We start from the raw sequence: 16923 nt of genomic DNA on the forward strand, positions 1-16923 counted from the left end.
TGAACCTGATGCGAAGAATCAATTTGATCCAATTATGGGGACATCCAATCCAGGTCATGTTACGAGCCTCTTATCTACTATGAGACCTGACTTGGTTGGACAATCCAATGAGGTCCCAATTATGGAGGCTTCAGTTTCGATTCCAGTTGTTTCGTTCTCTACATAGTTTTGAAAAACGTCCTATCCGTTAAAAGATCCTCTCGGGGGCGTGAATTCTAAAGAAGCTCCAGCTATTGTTCCCATTCGAAGTCAAGGACGGAAGAATATCTTATCTCTCAAAGTTAAACTCAACCCAATGAAAAGAAAGAGGGTATTAGGAATTACCTTAAATATGGAATCCTATGATATTTTGAAGGATTTGGATGCTACACGGCCTTCTATTTCTATGAAGCAACTTCTAACAGTCGTACCAAAGTATAGTTCTACATTGAATTCATCGTTAACATGGCATAGGCAACGCAATAAGGAAGTTTTTGAAGTCAGTTTGAACCCTGATCTAAGTGCACTAACCATCGATGTTTCGATTAACGGTGTTATGATCTTCGGTGTTCAAGTGGATTGTGGTTCCAACGTCAATTTAATGAATGCTGATACAATGGATGCTTTAAATTTGGAATACTTAATACCTACAACATTGGTGTTAAGGATGGCAGATCATAGCCGGGTTAAACCAAATTGGTATTTTACAAAGTGTTCAAATTATAATTACTGGTATTGCATATGAAATTGGCTACATTGTCTTTTAATTATAACAATCAACTTTATCGTATCTAATTTTATTGGAATAACCTTGGTTTTATTAAGCGAAGGTCAAGAATGATTGGGATTGGGGTACTTTGATAATTGGCAAGGGTAGAGAAAAAATGGTGTTACAAATGTATGTAATACACTATCATGGGGAGTCTCAATTGCCAGCATTTGAATTGACGTCGGACGATGAGCTTAGCTCTAATGATGATGTAGTAGCACTAATTACGGAGGCGTCTGTAGAAGCAGCCCAACATCCTAGAGTGGTGCACCAATGTAGCGGTCCAGGGCAGTACTTGATATATCCGCCGGATTCAAAAATCTCTACTAAAGTTAATATTGATTGAATGTCCAAGTATGATGTGTACCATGTGAGTACTCTGGACATAAGATTCAGTACTTCACACATGTCGAACTTATTGATTGATTTTAAACCAGCGCGAGGATTGAAACCGAACATTGTCGATGCACCTTTATGTCAAACTATCAACTTGGCGACCACAATAGAGCCTCGGACAATTAATATCTATGAAGGCATTAAGGAATAGGAGTTGACTTGCTCGATAGAACTTTTTTTGCATCATAAATCAGCTTTTGCTTATACTAATGATGATCTAAAAGATATCCCCACTGAAGTTTGTGAGCATCGTAACATTTTAGAGGAGAATGCTAAACAGATACGATAGAGGCAACATCGCCTTAATCCTAAATATTCTCTCATGGTGAAGGAAGAATTTGACAAGCTTCTTGCGGTTGGTTTTATTTACCCGATACCAAATAGTGAGTGGATTTCTCTAGTCATGATGATATCAAAAAAGAACGAAAAAATCCAAATTTGTCAAGATTTTTGAAAACTTAATGCGGTGACCAAAAAAGATTACTTCCCATTACCTTCCACGGACAGTATGGGTAACATGTTGTCATTATCACTAGGTAGTAAAAGAATAGGAGTGGAGCACCAATTAAAGTCATTCTAAGTATTGTTTTGGGTTGGTTGGAGTACCATTTTCTTATATTCCTTGTATATTCGAGAGTATTAGTTCTAGTTAAGAGTGAACATTGAGGAGCCGGTCGCAAAAGTCAATTGAAGATGTTCCAAAATTGATGAGTCAGCAACAATATTAGTTGGAACTCCGTGATGTCCAGATCTTGAAACTGGAGGCCCAGGTCAATGAATTGGGAGAGGATAATGAAGATCTATCAAACTAGTTGAGAAAGGAGTCGATGGAAGGATTGGACGAGTGGAAAGATTTGAATTTAGATCCAAATTTAGTGGAACCTACATTTGATAATGCAGCAAATGATTAATTGGGTGGGCCAGAGAGAAAATAGTAACTTTATAGACTTTTGTTAAGTAGTTTTTAGATAGAAATCAATTGTGTGTTTGCGAAGATGCTGCACAAATAAGAGTGGGACTATGTAGAATAGATATTAGTTCGTTTTTGTAAGATATTGGTAAAATAGACTAATAGTCCATAGAATAGTCAATTCAAGAGGACGGATGATTGATTTAGTTATTAAAAGTGATTAATTATAGGATTACTATTAGAATCTCGAAATCAGGAAGAATTATATATAAGTTGTAGAAGTTAGTATGAATGCCAGACTGTGATAGTCATGAGTCGAGGTAAGCTTGGTACTACCTCTTTGTTTCTTTGTTTCTTTGTTGTTGAAGAGTAATGGATAGTTTTTGAATATTGAGAAGTGAATCTGTGGAATAAATCAAAGATTGATTTATGAGTTATTGATTATGTAATTGGAGTATTAAGTTATTGAATTATATGAGGAGTTATTAGAAGATTATGATTGTTTTTTATTGAAAGTTGTATGTGTCTAGATAGACGAAGTCTGTGATTACAAAATTATGTGAATTTAGATTATTGGAGTGAAATCTGTTATTCCTAGTGTTGGATGGAAATTATTGTATTTTAAGCGGTCTTTTGAGAGTGCGAGGTTGCACACTATTGTTATCAATTGATGAAGGAGTATTGTTACTGTGAGAAAGCATTGTAGTATTTTTTAGTGTTTTAGTGGTTCAAAATATGGTTAATTGTGTGATCATAACAAGCAAAACTCATGCACTTAGTCTTTCCCTATGTTCAAATTCTTCTATACAAGTTAATTCTAAAAAGAATTGTAGAATAAGTAAAACGATAATCACACAAATCTATAACTAAAAATTTGATAATACTTGGTTAATTAGATGTTCTAAATGTATATAGAAATTTGTAAAAACCTAACAATGTGGTTGGAAGATATCTGGATTTTGATACAAGAAGGTATTGGAAGTTGACAATTTGAGGTTGGATAGGATTTCTATGATATCTAAAGATGTACTAATTAGATCAAGGTTAAATTTGGTATGGTTTTAGTGGACTTAAAGATCAAGCTACATACCATTTTTGAGTTGAAGTTAATAGTTGGAGAAGGAGAAATGACTATTGGAACATTTGCATCAACTTTTAAGTTGGCAGCCAAGTAATATTAGTGTAGTTTTTGGGCATTTTCTCACAACTTATAAGTTAAATTGGAGTGAATTCTTTATGAACACATAAAAGACTTATAGTGGAATTTTTATACAAAATTTTTCTCCAAGTAGATAGTTAGATTAAGAGCTACATGAGTGCTAAAGCTTACTAATTAAAATTAAGATTTACAAAGAAAATTCAAAATTACCTAATTATGAAAGTAACAATGTAATTGGAATTTATATATAATTGAGATTACTAAGAAGATTGTTTTTGAGCACTTTGTATTACATTTAATTCAAATTCAAATTGCATTCTTCTTATAAGGATGAAATATATTATAATTCTTGGATATTTGTAAAACACAATTTCATCTTCCACAATCAGATGTCCAGTGCATTCTCAAATAGAACATCATGTAATATGACAATAGATCTTTTAGTCTTATATTTGTATAATTCTATATTTATGATAATAGATTATTTTATAAAGATAGCATATTTTGTACCATGTACATAATCTATCACAAGTGAAAAAACAACCAAGCTTTTTCTTGACAATATCTATTGGTATCATTGATTGTCCTAAGATATTATATAAGATAGAGAGACTTAATTTGTATCAAGATTTTAAAAAATCTTTTTTTAAATTTTTAAAGATAGATATAAAGTTATCCTCAACCTTTTATCCTCAAACTAATAGACAAATGGAGCATATAAATCAAGTTTTGGAGCAATATTTAAAGTGTATGATTAATTATCAACAAGATGATTAAAAAAAAAAATTGCTATTGATAGAGTTTGCTTATAATAATATAGTACATTCTTCTATGCAATAAATACCTTTCTTTGTCAATTATGGTTACTATCCATGACTTGATCTTGAACTTTCAAAAGTTGATAATCCTACCGCAAAAGATTTGACAAATCATTTATCTAAGCTTTATGCAACAATGAAGGTATAATTTAAGGAAGCTCAAAAACAACAAAAGATCAAGAAGCATGCCTATTGAAAAAAACAACCACAATTCAATATAGATGATAAGATATGGTTACTTCATTGTAATATCAAGACTATTCATTATTGTAATAAGTTGGACTACCACAGGCTTTGACATTTACTTATTTGTAGATAAATCAATCTAGCTACTTATTGATTATATCTACTAGAATCAATGAATATCCATCTTATCATCTACATATTTTTTATTCAATCACACAAGACTGTGAATATACCAAAAAGAAGACAAGTTCCACCTCTTCATATAGAAGCAAACAATAATGAAGAGTTTGAAATAGAAGAAATTCTGGACTCAAGGCGGAACCAAAATAAATTGGAATATCTTGTTGATTGGCTTGAACATAATATTAGTCAACAATAGAGGCTTTTCATCAAAAACATCCATTAAAACTAAGATAAAAGATAGAAAATATTTACTATAAATGAAACATAATTCAAGAAAAATTATATTCTATCTTCTATCTTTATTTGTAATTTTTATATAATTATGGTATCAAAGAGATGGAGAACCAATAACTAGCAAATTTAATTCAAAAGCCATCATTTGATGACTTACCAAATGAGACATTACGATTATCTCAACCTTCAAGATGACGTAATAAGGATGAAGATCTTAAAGAATGATATCTTTTTCTTTGAATAGATGGCAAGATACAACGCATTTGGTATCACAACCTAAGAAAAGACTCTCAATGTTTGATGATTTTATTAGAGGTAGGCATGATTCTTGATGGTATTATAAATGTTTGGTTTAAAGGAAGTTACAAAGGTTTCAACAATGATTAAAATACATGGTGGTCTTTTTGCCTTGGAATGGGACATTATTAATGGCTAAAAAGACATGTCAACTACCTTCAAAGGGAATAAAGATCAAAATATGTAACAAATATAATTTCTTACATCTTAAATTTTATCAACATATGATCACCACTCCTTATGGAACTTTTTCCTAGAAGGTGCAGCAATATCATGGATATATACATGATCGTTACTTTAGTAGGTAGAATTAGATAAAAATAGATTAATTCGATAATACCTTCTAGAGAAGCTTCTTACAAGCTTCATAGACATTTTTTTGACTTTATATATATTTTCAGTCGATTAATAGGTTAAAAACTTCATCAATATGGTATCCATGTACCACATATTTTGATAGTTTGCAAAAAAAGCTAACTATGTGGTGGCCATATAAAAAACTTGCCTTGCAAGTCAAGATATGTATCATACAAAGATAACAAATTTTTGGAAGTCTTATAGAATGTCATCACATAAATCCTAGATAGATAGTATATATAGAGGCAAGAGTGAAGCCTTCTTCATTTTTATCAATTTCTTTCTTGTTTCTAGTCTATATTCAAGAGTCTCTAATTTACTTATCTTTTGGCCATAGCCATTCTAGTTTCTTTTTAACATATATATTTCTTTTTTTTCATTTTATTATATTTGTTTATTTACTTTCATCAAGTTCTTGTCTTTGACATGATGAGAATTAAAAACTACTATTATTTGTTGATTAGAGTGTCTTTCAAAGTTTTGAGTACTTTCTTGTAATTTATGTTCTCTACTAAGATAAATTCATTTAGGTCATGTAAGGCGGAATGAGCCTTGCATCAACCACTATTTTCCATGAGTCTATGACAAAGTTTCAACTTGTCTCTCATCCATCCTATCGTAATAGAAATAATAGCATAGGCTATTCTCACAGACATACTTATAATTACATATACAAATATGTAGAAGTAAGTAAAAATAAGTAAAAGTAAGTTAATTCTATAGTATTTGATATAAAAGCTTCCTAGAAGCTTTATAGATACTACTTTGACTTCATAGGTATCTTTAATTGACTTTTTGGATTAAAAATGTGGTCAAAAAATTGGCCATGTGCCACACATGTTGTTAGTTTGAAGACCAAGCTAACTATGTGGCTTACACATAGAAAAACTTGCCTTGTAAGTCAAGGCATGTGTCTTATAGAACGTCGCCACGTAGCCCTTAGTTAGATAGTATATATAGAGACAAGAGTGAAGCCTTCTTCACTCTTGTCAACTCCTTTCTTGCTTCTAGTCTAATTTCAAGGGTCTCTAGTTTCTTTGTCTTTTGGCAATAGCCATTTCAATTTCTCTTTCAATATACATACTTGTTTATTTATATTTTGTTACCTTTCTTTGAGTGAAGGCTCACTTGTCTCAATTATTTTTTCATCGAGTTCTTGTCCTTGACAGAGTGACAAGAGTACACCTATAATATCAGAGCTTTGTCTAATCTTGATTAAGAGTGGATTACCTCTTTTTCTTGATAAGTGTGATTGTTCGTTTTACTTATTCCAAATTAATCTAATGGGAATAAATATGTATAAGGAAATTCAAACACGGAGAATGACTAATTGCTTCAGCGTTCACATTAGGGTCACACAATCAATTACCTCCTGAATGTATCATCTCTATTTTCAATATCTGAACACACAAGGAAACTATAATCTCCTCCTTCACCTTATCGGTCTCTTCCTTACAGTAATTTAGTCATATCAATAATTGCTATTTCTACCAATATATTCACCCTCATAATCTCCAACTGTAATACTGTGCCTTCAGAGCTTTCAATACACAATTACCTTCATTCCAATCGCTGAAATTCTTCACACAGAACTGCCATTCATATTACGGTGTTTTACACAAACACAGACTCATTCTCTCTGCTGAACTACAATCAGATTTCAGTATTTAATCTTTCTTCTTCTCAAATAATATCAATCACATTTCCATTCCATAATTCACTTCACAATATTCAAAAACTCTCAATCCTCTTATTCAAAGAAAATAACAAACAAAAAAAAAGAGGTAGCACCAAGCTTACCCCGGCTCACACTATCATAGCCATGGCCTTCGGCTCATGACTATCACAGTCTGGCATCTTAATTAACTTCTACAACTCCTATATACTTTCCCCTGATTCTTCAGATTCTAATCGTAATTCTATAATTAACAGCTTTTAAGAACTAAATCACTCATCTATCCTCATGAATTTTCTATTATATAGACTATTAATATAATTTACTAATAACTTTTAAAAACAAATTAATAACTATTCTACATAGCCTCATTCCTATCCATGCAGTATCCTCACAAACACTCAATTGATACCTATTTAAAAATTATCTAACAAAATTCTAAAAAAATTGCGATCCCTCTAGCCTATCTAATTAATCAATTACCATAGTATCTGTTATTGGTTCCACTGATTCCGGTTCCAACTACAAATCTTTGTCCTCTTCCAATCCTTCTATCAGCTCCTTCCTCAACTAGTTTGATAGATCTTGATTATACTCACCCAATACATGGACTTGAGCATCCAGTTTCAAGATCTGGACATCCCAAAGTTTTAATTATTGTTGCTGCTGACTCATCCATTCTAAAATATCTTCAATCGATACTTGTGATTGGCTCCTCATTGTTAACTCTTAACTAGAACTACTACTCTCGAAAATACAAGAAATATAAGAAAATGGTACTCCAGCCAACCCAAAACAATACCACAGAATGACTTTAACTGGTGTCCCACTCCCATTCTTTTACTACCTCGTGATAATGACAACATGTTACCCATACTGTCTGTGAAAGGTAATGAAAAGTAATCTTTCTTGGTGGCCACATTAAGTTTCCAAAAATCCTGACAAATTCAGATTTTTCCATTCTTTTTCGGCACCATCACGATTGACAACATCCATGCACTATGCGGAACAGGATAAATAAAATCCATATCAAGAAGTTTATCCAATTCCTCTTTCACTAATAAGAAATATTTTAAATTAAGCCGGTGTTTTCTTTGACGAACTGGCATAACACCCTCTTCCAAAATAATTTGGTGCTCACACACATCAATTGGAATCCCTTTCTAATCCGCATACGACCATGCAAAGGTAGATTTGTGATGGAAAAAAAACTATTTTAAAGCATCTAATTCTATACCAATAATACCAACAAATATTTTAATTAGCTGTGGTGTTTCGTTGGTGCCCAGGTTAAAAGATTGACACACAGGGTCTTCAACAACCTCTGATTTAATTATCTTCTCCTGATCTAAATATCTTGTATTATCCAACATATGGAAACCACCCAAATCTGGTTCCAATGTACCGATTCTATTGACTGCGAGATTGTTCATCCATTCGGCAATAGCATGATCCAAGTTAGTCGCATCCTCCTGATGTAGTAAATATTCACAGGGACTTCCACATTAGTAGATTCCTGCCTTTGCTGTTGAAGTGTTTTGTCCTACCCCAAATTGCAGTGAACCTATAGCATCGACATCTTCTTCAATCGATTGATTCTTGTTGTCCGATATAAATTTTGATTCTGGCAATTGAGATTCTCCATGATATTGTACCGGGTACATGTGTAAAACAATCTGCTCATAGCGTTTTCAAATTGTCAATGTTCCTCGGTCCCAATCATTCTTAGCTTTGGCTTAATAAAGCCAAGGTCTGCCTAATAAAATATTATACGATAACATAGAACTCTGTAATTGAAATACAATATAATCAATTTTGTATGTCAATCTTATGATTAGAGTGGTAATATTGCATAAGATTCCCATTGGCTTTACCCGACTATGATCTGCCATTCGCAAGATCAATGTCATAGGTAGCAATTGCTTTAGATCCAAGTACTCTATTGTATCCGTGTTCATTAAATTTACATTGGAGCCACCATTGACTTGTACCCCTGAAATTAAAACCCCATCGATTGATACATCGATTATTGGTGCTCCCGGATCTGGGTTTAAGCTAACTTCATGAATTTCTTTAGTGCGGGATCTTTGTCATATTAACGCTGAATTCAATGTAGATCGACATTTCGGTGCTACAGCCAAAAGTTTCTTCATTATAATTGAAGGCTGAATAACATCCAAATCCTTCAGAATGTTGTAGGATTCCATATTGAGAGTAATTCTCAATGTTCTTTTGTATTTCATTGGTTTTGATTTTACTCCATTTGGCAGTAATTCCTTCCTGGCAATTGGGATTGCCTCTGATAACTTTGCCAACTTTTCTACCACTAAAGGTTTTTTTAATGCATAAGATCTTTTATTCGGATGTACAGGTATTGGTACTCGATCGATTGAGATCGATCTTGATGGTCCTCATAAATTGGTACGTGGAACCGAATTCGGTTCTTGAGTCTGTTGAGGTCCCAATATTGGGATACGTCCCAATACTGATATTAGTTCATTTAGTCCCATGGACGATACTACTTGCTCTTTTATAATTTGTTCATCCAGGTCTTGAATTAGATTCTTGTCTTTTTGTTAGCCTTTGATAAACATTGCGTTCATTACCTCGATACGATGTACTAGTGAGTCTCGTTGAACAGGGCCTTTGTCCTCCGTTGATTGGCTTGTTTGTATTTGCTGGTCCTGATTATTATAATTAAAGGACGTATTGTACTACTGATAAGTGTGACCAGACTGCTTATAATTTCCACATATCGGAGCATAGTCATCATTGGCCCTTGGATTAGGACATTCACTCACAAAACGTCTGATTTTTCTGCAATGATAGCAACGAAGTGGTTTCCTACCAACTCCTTTAGGAATAATGGGTGTCTCTATTGGTATATAACGGCTAGGTCTCTTCCATGTCGGATGAATAAAGGATCCTGGTTGATCCATTGTTACTGTAGACTCTTGCATTGGCTTCGTCATCGGTGGATATTGATGGTATCCTGGTTGGTTCATCGCCAATTCATGAGTATTGGATATACCTTCTTGGTGAAATTCAGAGTTTAGAAAATTAGAATCATTCGTGTTTTGTTTATTTGCTCGATTTCCATTCCAACCAAACCTATTATTCGTTTGTACTTGATTGACATCCCACGAAGTTGGTTGAGTCATTATCTAGTTACTGAGTTGTTGTTGCTTCCGTAAATTCCAACAGTTGGTGGTAATATGCTTGCCCCCGCAAAAGATACATTGTACAGTCATTTGGGGTGGTGAAGGACATTCTGTTACTAAATGACCTTGCCCCTTACAATTGCTGCACTAGACATTGGGACGCATATTGGTTGATTTATACCTTTTTTCTTTATCTTTGATTAGATTCACAACCAATTCATCCATTTTTTTTGTCAATGTTAACAACAATGACTCATTGGGATCCCTTGATACCAATGCATTTGGCAATTCCTTTGTAGGTATTGATTTTTGATATGCAGAATAAGGTGCATACGGATGTGATGATGATAGTGGTACAGCTTGCAATAGAACGGCATCCCCTATTCCCTGTGGAATTATACCATAATCATTCCTTCCTAGATAATTTTTCGATGCGTTATTCCAATTTGTCATTTGATAACCTCCTTGAGATGGAATCATTGTGGCTCCAACTGTTAAGTTCTGGTCATAGTGACATTCCTCCCATATTTTTGTTTGCTCAAGAGATGATGCAATGGTAGCTGATTGGACCTCTTTTATAAATATCTTTAATTTTGGTAGGTGTAGTCCATTAACCAATATGGACAACACAAACGATTCCAACATTTGATTATTTGGCCATTTTCAAAGTATATCTGCTACATGACCATAATATGGCTATACCGCTTCCCGTGGTACCATTCTACTATTCATTAATTTTTCTCTAAGACATTCTTCAAAACCAATTGGTCAAAAATGGGCTAAAAATATATTTTTCTATGCCTCCCAATTGATAAATTGTCTCACAGGTTGGTGATTATACCACTCAAATGCTGAGTCTTTCAATGTTGTTGGCAGCCATCTTAATCAAATATCTTCAATTCTGCCATTATTGGCTATACACGTCGTCAAGAATTGAGATAAATATTGATCTAGATCTGCACCCGAAAATCCCCGAAAAGTAGATAATGGCACAACGCTAGTCGTTTGATCACCCACTGCACCCATTTGAACTACAATCGGAATTGCTAGTCCTCCGAACGCCATTAAAGATGCCAGTGTTCCGCTCAATTCCTTATCAAAATAAAAATTGTCTCTCGCAAAAGTCTATTTTGGACTTCTAGGCCTTCCCGATTGACTATTATTATCCCCAAATAATTTTACTGGTTGAATATGAGGTGAAAACAACAGGTTTTGATATACTTTGAATTGGTCTTTATTGATAAGTGATTTATGCCGATCTTCAGAACTAGTCTTGTTAGAATTGGACGTATCTCCAATTGGAAAAATACCTAATGGGATATCTAATTCCTCTGTGCCTTCCTCTCTTTCCATTAACGGCTTCGAGAGGTATACTGAACTATTAGTAGTGCTCTCCATGAGTGTTCTTGGCAATTTTTTTAACAGTATGTACTTCTGAAATATTAGAGGTTGATCATCTTCTGGTATGATCGAATATGCTGACAAGCATGCAACCATGGCTTAATCCAACTTTGTCGATGCTTCTTTTTTAATTTGCGATCTCGCTCATTACACAATAAATTTCTTACTTACAATCTCTCTGTTCTTTTCTTTGATTGCTTTATTTTCTTTGCTGTTAAATTCTCATTCTTAATAACCATAATCTTGCTTCAAACACTACTGAAATCATCTTCCATTGCCAATTTTCTCACACATTTGGTAATTAATTCCTAACACTCAAAGCTATTATCACTCTCCGGCAGCAGCGCCAAAATGTGATTGCTCATTTTACTTATTCCAAATTAATCTAATGGGAATAAACCCGTATAAGGAGATTCGAACACGAAGAATGACTAGTTGCTTAAGTGTTCACGTTAGGGTCACATAATCAATTACCTCCTCAATGTATCATCTCTATTTTTAATATCTGAACACACAAGGAAACTATAATCTCCTCCTTCACCTTATCGATCTCTTCCTTACAACAATTCAGTCATATCAATAACTGCTATTTCTACCAATATATTCACCCTTATAATCTCCAACTATAATACTGCGCCCTCACAGCTTTCAACACACAATTATCCTCATTCCAATCGGTGGAATTCTTCACACAAAACTGCCATTCATATTACGATGTTTCACACAAACACACACTCATTCTCTCTACTGAACTACAATCAGATTTTAGCATTCAATCTTTCTTCTTCTCAAATAATATCAATCACATTTCCATTCCATAATTCACTTCACAATATTCAAAAACTCTCAATCCTCTTATTCAAAGAAAATAACAAACAAAAAAAAAGAGGTAGTACCAAGCTTACCCCGACTCACACTATTACAACAATGGCCCTCGGCTCATGACTATCACAATGTGGTACCTTAATTAACTTCTACAACTCCTATATACTTTCCCCTGATTCTCCAGTTTCTAACCGTAATTCTGTAATTAATTACTTTTAAGAATTAAATCACTCATCCATCTTCTTGAATTTCCCATTATATAGACTATTAATATATTTTACTAATATCTTTCAGAAACAAATTAATATCTATTCTACAATAAGATATAAGCATATCAGAAGTTACGGATTATCCTCTTCTAAACTGATATTGTCCTTAGTATTTTCTTTGTTCTTAAGTCCTCTCTTCTATTTGTCTTCAGCGATATTAGACATCTTCTCTTTTCTAAGTATTATCATGGCAGAACTTGTTAAAATGAAGAATGCAATGGCACAAATGCAAGAGTAATTGAGGGAGTTAATGCTTGCGATGCATCAATTCAATTTACCACTAAGATGAGCAACAAGATTGGTATGAAGTGAAGATATAGAAATAGTTGGAGCTGCTTCAACATCTGCACCAAATCATATCCTTTTTCTTATGGTGGAATGCCCTTCCAATGCTAGAGAACTAAGAATTGTCTTACCCGAGAAGTTTGATGGCACCAGATCTAAGTTTTGAGGATTTATCAATCAAGTGCAACTTATAATTGAACGTCAATCCGAAAGCTATCCAACTCTAGGATTGCAACTTAGATTCATTGGTATGCTTCTTTCAAGTTCAGTGCTATCGTGATTTTCATCTTTTCTTGAATGACGAGATCCAATATTGAATAATCTAGAGGATTTTTTGGCAGAGTTTCGATCCATGTATAGAAAACATGATGTAATTTGTGTTGCAACCAATAAGATCCGTATTTTACGACAAGGCAATCTATCAGTAACATTGTCTGCTTCATAATTTTGACAACATGCAACTGATATCAAGTAGGATGATGCTGCATTTATTAGCCAATTTCTCTATAGATTATAATATGAAGTAAAAAAAATTAATGCTCAACTTACTTAATCCTCAAACATTGAGTCAAGCAATTGACTTTGCTATGAAGTGTGACAATCACCTTATTGAATTTCGCTCTGGGAATCGTACAAGTGGACCTCAACGTTACTATAATTCAATGGCAACACCAACACCTCTTCTGCACATACATTCGGAAGTAGAAGATATGTAAATTGATGTAGTACGTTTCAAACCTCTCACTCAGCAAGAAAAGACTTGTTGTCGTGAAGAAGGATTATGTTTATAATGTGGAGAACCAAAACACACTGCTCAACATTGTCCAAAAAAATGATGTAACCACAAATGAGAAGTATGGCTGTGAAAGAAGACAATATGTCAAAAAACAAGTTTATCCAGCTATAATAGGAACCGTGCGGCTGGAACCTTACACAATATCTAGTAAAGGTCCTATTCTCTCCTCAAAGCCCTCTCTTTGTTTTACATTAAATGTTATTTTAGGACCTAAACATTACAAAGCCTCTGCCTTGTTAGATTTAGGAGCCTCAATGTATTTCTTAAATGAAGAATTTACTAAAAGATATAGCATATCTTTAGTAAAGAAAACTAAACCTGTTCATATAGAAGTCATAGATGGTCGTCCATTATCTTCTGGAGATATTACTCATAAAACCCTTCCTATAGAAGCAATAATTAATGGTCATAATAGCTTTGTAATATTTAATATCATTAGATCTCCCTCTAATCTAGTCATTTTAGATTTATCGTGGTTATAAAAATACAACCCTCAAATAGATTGGATTTTCCAAACTCTTACTTTTTCTAAAAGTATAACTAACAGTGTAGTTAATCAAGTAGAGAGTCATAAGTCCAATTCAATTAAACTCGAGTTTATAGTTGCAAAAGCTTTTTTGCATGCTGCTATGAAATAATCACCATATATTATTTTTGCCACACCTATTTCTACTGGTGGAAAGACTTCACGTGGCATTCCAACCAATATGAAGAATTTCAAGATGTATTCGAAAAAAAGAATGCGGATATACTCCCGGAACATTGTCCCTATGATTGCTCAATTGATCTTCAAGAAGGAGCACAACCGCCATTCGGACCAAACTATAATTTATCACAAAATGAATTGACTAAACTCAAGGAGTATATTGAAGAAAATCTTGCCAAGAATTTCATATGCCATTCTAAATCTCCGGAAGGAGCTCCAATTCTATTTGTGAAGAAAAAAGATGGATCATTGCGGATGTGTGTTGATTATCGAGGACTCAATAAGATTACCATCAAGAACATGTATCTACTACCTTTAATATCTGGACTTCTTGATCAGCTGAATCAAGCTAAGATCTATACAAAAATAGATCTCTAGAGAGCATACAATCTAGTACGCATCAAAGAAGGAGATAAATGGAAGACTGCATTTCGAACTAGCTATGGATATTTTGAATACAACATCATACCTTTTAGACTTAAAAATACACCAGCAGCTTTTCAACATCTAATGAATGATGTTTTTCGAGAGTTTTTGGAGGATTTTGTGGTCTGTTATCTAGACAACTTTTGGACTTCTTCAGCCATTACCCATTTCACAACAATCATGGTCTTCTATTTTTATGGACTTCATCACAGATCTTCCAATCTCAGGTTTTTCTGACTCTATATATGTGATAGTAGATCGTTTTACCAAGATGGCACTTTTTGTACCATGTACAAAATCTATCACAGGTGAAGAAATAGCTAAATTCTTTTTTGACAATATCTATCGCTATCATGGATTATCCAAGGATATTATATCAAGTAGGAGAATTCAATTTGTATCAAGATTTTGGCAGACTCTTTTCAAGATTCTAAAAGTGGATATAAAACTATCTTGAGTATTCCATCCTCAAACTGATGGACAAACGGAGTGTGTTAATTAAGTTTTGGAGCAATATTTAAGATGTACCATCAACTATTAATAAGATGATTGGACAACTCTTTTGCCATTGGCAAAGTTTGCTTACAATAATATAGTACATTCTTCTATAAAACAAACACCTTTCTTTACTAATTATGGTTATTATCTACGACTTAATACTTTTGACTTTTTAAAAGTTGATAATCTTGGGCAAAAGATTTGGTGATTCATTTGTTAGAGCTACATACAACGATGAAGGCGTAGTTAAAAGAGGCTCAAGAACAACAAGAGGTCAATACGAATGTCTATCGAAAGAAACAACCACCATTCCACTTGGGTGATAAGGTATGGCTACTTTGTCACAATATCAAGCCCACTCGTTCTTGTGACAAGTTGGACTATCAAAGGCTGAGACTATTTTTTATTTCTTCACAAATCAATCCAGTTGCATATTGTTTACATCTACTAGAGTCAATGAAAATCCATCTAGTATTTCACATGCCTCTTTTTGAACCATACAAGATAGTGGACATACCAAGAAGTCGACAAGCTCTACCTCCTCCTATAGAAGTGGATAATAATGAAGAGTTTGAAGTGGAAGAAGTCTTAGATTCAAGGTAGCGCCAAAATAAATTAGAATATCTTGTCTATTGGGATGAATATGATATTAGTGAACGCACATGGGAGCCAGTAAAGAATCTTGTAAATGCAGCAAAGGCGGTGGAGGCTTTTCATCGACGACATCCATTAAAATCAAGATAAAAATCTTCTTTATAAAAGAAACAACATCTAGGCAAGATAACATTCTACTTTCAATCCTTGTTCGTAGCTTCTTTATAGTTGTGATGCTCAGGAGATGGAGAACCAACAACCAGTGGATTCGACTCAAGAGCCTTCATTTGTTGACCTACCGGATGAGACATTATGATTGTCACAACCTTCAAGATGATGCAATCGAGATGAAGATCTTCAAGAATGACATGTTCTTCCTCGAATAGATGGCAAGATACAATGCGTTTGGTATCATCATTTGGGAAGGGACTCGTGATGTTTGGTGATTTTGCTAGAGGTAGGAACAACTCCTGATGGTGTTTCAAATGTTCTATTTGAAGGAAGTTATGAAGGCCTCAACAATGATCAAATAATTGGGTGGTCTTCTCGCCTTGGTATGGGATACTACCAATGGTTGAGAGGCCCTATCAATCATCTTTGAAGAAAAAAAAGATCAAAGTATGTGGCGAATACAATTCGTTGCATCATAGATTTCTTCAACATATGATGACCGCTCCTCGTGGAACTCGTCCCTAAAAGGGGGGATAATGTCACAGACATACTCATAATTACATATACAAATATGTAGAAGTAAATAAAAGTAGATAAAAGTAAATTAATTCTATAGTATTTGATATGGAAGCTTCCTAGAAGCTTTATAAATGCTACTTTGACTTCATAGGTATCTTTAATTGACTTTTTGGATTAGAAACGTGGTCAACAAGTTGGCCATGTACCACACATGTTGTTAGCTTGAAGACCAAGCTAATTATGTGGCCTACACATAGAAAAACTTGCCTTGTAAGTCAAGGCATGTGTCCTACAAAGTCAACACATATT

Source organism: Physcomitrium patens, chromosome 24 (assembly GCF_059467195.1).
Source record: "Physcomitrium patens ecotype Gransden chromosome 24, ASM5946719v1, whole genome shotgun sequence".
NCBI classification, from domain to species: domain Eukaryota; kingdom Viridiplantae; phylum Streptophyta; class Bryopsida; order Funariales; family Funariaceae; genus Physcomitrium; species Physcomitrium patens.